We start from the raw sequence: 2,988 nt of genomic DNA on the forward strand, positions 1-2,988 counted from the left end.
TCCTCCTCAGGCTCCTCCTTCTTGTCTTCCACTTTGTTCTTCTCCTCTTTGTGTCTGTTTTAGGAGGTCAAACTTCTTGTGAAGCTCTTTCTCCACTTCTTTAAGTTCAGCCTCTTTTTCCTTCACTCTCATAACAAACATCTATCTCTTTTCTTCTTCTTCTGAAGTTCTCCAAGAATTCTTTTTTTTTTTTTTGCTTCATATGTCTCCTGAAGAATGAAGGGCTTGCTATCAGGATCAATGTCCTTGAAACTTTCTCCTTGAGCTTACAGCACCAATACAACTCATAATGGCAGGTGTGAGTGTGTTCTTGTGGATCAGCATCTTCCAAAGTTTCTCAAAATCACAATGGTTTTCATTCTCAACCTGCACCACATCCCAGGGCTGCTGCCTGGCCTTGACCATCTTGCTGCTGATCTTCACCTTTTCAGTGCTGCCAACCACCGCAAATGGGAGACGGACACTCTTTGTTGCATTAATCTCCGCTGCTGTTTCTTCATCTGTGGGGAACTGATATACCCAGACCCCATTGCTGACTGGGTCACTCACGATCTCACTCTCAAATTTGTGTAATTTGTTCTTGGCACTGGTGTCAGCTTTTGCAATTATTGTAATGATAATCACCTTACTGTCCAGCTTCATCATGGTGACCAGGTCCAGAGGCTTCACTGAATGTCCAGTAGTGGCAACAAAGTAGAGGCAGGCATAGATCCTTGTGTCATGGTAGTTGAAGAGAGAATGCTCAACCTTCAATTCCTCTTGCAGGTAGGCCTCAAATTGGGCATCAATATATTCCACTATCAGCTTATTTATCTAGTTCCCAAATCCCTCGGTATCAACGATGGTTAACTTCAGCCATCCATTGCTTTCCCAAAGCTCATAACTTCTGGCTTTTAACTCATCGTGAGTAGTTATGAGCTCATTGTGAGTAGTTGGGTCACTTTCAAATTTGGTGTTAAATAAAGTGTCCATTAACATGGATTTCCCACTGCCTGTCTCACCAACACACAGGATGCTGAAACAGAATCCTTTAGAAGTTGACTTGTTGATCAGCTGGTTAGGGAGATTGTCAAGTCCAACATGGCCAGAAAGGGACAAGTTTTGGGGCTCTCCATTAGACAGTCTCTCCATGGTCATGGCCATCATGGCTGAGGCTCCGGCTCCAGCTGCACCAGGGTGCTCTCTGCTGACACCAGCTGCTGCTAGTGCTCGGGCTCCAGCTCACCTCCTCCACACATCCCTTGCCCCTGCACTTCACTTGCTCCTGGCTCCTGCTTGTAGCCAGCAGCATCTGCTGTAAAAATTATTTAAATCTCTCTAAAAGATTATTGGCTGTTTAAACAAAATTATAACAGTGTAGTATGAGGTTTATAACATGTAAAAATAAAATGTATGACAACAATAGCACAAAGGATGAAAGGGGAGAAATGGAAGTTTATTATCATAGTTTTCTTATATGATATGTGACGTGGTATACAATGACTTGAACATAGATTGTGATAAGTTAGAGGTATATAATATAAATACTAAAACAACCACTAAATTTTTTTTCAAGTTATAGCTAATTACAAATGAGATAAAAATGAAATCATAAAAATAATCCAAAAATGTCACAAATAGGAAACACATACAAGATCTTAAATCTCACCACACCACTAATCACATTAAATATAAATGGTCAAACACTTCAGTTAAAAGAAAGAGATTGCCAGCTTTGATTTTAAAAAAGACCTACTATATACTGCCTACAATAAATGCACTTTAAATGTAAACACACAAATAGATTAAAAAGTGAAAGAATGGAAAGAGATATATCATGTTAACAGTAAGCAAAATAAAGATGGATTGGCTATATTAATATCAGATAAAGTAGATTTTAAAGCAAAGAGTATCATGAAACAAAGGTCATTTCATAATGATAAACAGTTAATTAATCAGGAGAACATAACAAAATTCTTTCTGCTTATATACTAAATAACAGAGCTTCAAAATACATAAAGTAAAAACTGACAGAACACCAAGAGGAAGTAGAAACATCATAATTTTAGTCAGAGATATCTATCCCCTATCTCAAAAATTGGTACAAAGTGTAATAGAAAATCAGGATATAGAAGACTTGAACAACACAATCAACCAACTTCACCTAATTGACATTTCTAGAATACTCCATTCAAGAATAAAAGAATATATATTCTTTCCAAGGGCACACAGAATATTTACCCATATAGACCATATTCTGGGCCACAAGACAAGTCTCAATAATATTTACAAGGATTCAAATAATACCAAGTTTATTCTTAGACCACAGTAAAATTAAATTAAAAATCAATAATAAAAAAAATCTAGAAAATCCCCAAATATTTGGAAACTAAACTATGTACTTTTAAATAATTGATCAAAAAAGAAATCAAAAGGTAAATTAGACATTATTTTATACTAAATAAAGATAAGAACACATGAGATGCTGCTAAAGAAATACTTAGGAGGAAATTCATAACACCAAATGTCTATATTAGAAAAGAACATCTGAAACCAATGACTTCTAAAACTAATTTTTTAAAGAACCCAAAGTAAGTAGAAGAAAGGAAATACTAAAAATTAGAGCAAAGATCAATGAAATAGAAAACAGAAAAGCAATAGAGAAAAATCAATGAGATAAAAGGTGGCTCCTAAAGAAAAAAAAGCTGGTTCTTTCACTACAAATAATGCAGACTTTTTCCTCAAGACTAAACCTTCCCTGACACTATTAAAGCAAGTGCAAATCTTTTTTTTTTTTTCTTAAAAGATGACTGGTGAGGGGATCTTAACCCTTGACTTCATGTTGTCAGCACCATGCTCAGCCAGTGAGCTAACTGGCCATCCCTATATGGGATCCGAACCTGTGGCACCGCACTCTCCCGAGTGAGCCACGGGCCAGCCCAAGTGCAGATCTTTTTATGTATCTATATGTATGCATAAACCTGTATATGTATATATGTGTGTATTAGG

General features: G+C 36.6%; 1 pseudogene; it reads right to left on the bottom strand.

Annotated features, from left to right (window-relative positions):
* LOC103590273 overlaps positions 1–1,146 on the bottom strand; it is a 1,880-nt pseudogene extending 734 nt beyond the window's left edge.
* Between the last annotated feature and the right edge of the window lie 1,842 nt (positions 1,147–2,988).

This window comes from Galeopterus variegatus, unplaced genomic scaffold, assembly GCF_000696425.1.
Source record: "Galeopterus variegatus unplaced genomic scaffold, G_variegatus-3.0.2 Scaffold791, whole genome shotgun sequence".
Taxonomy (NCBI): domain Eukaryota; kingdom Metazoa; phylum Chordata; class Mammalia; order Dermoptera; family Cynocephalidae; genus Galeopterus; species Galeopterus variegatus.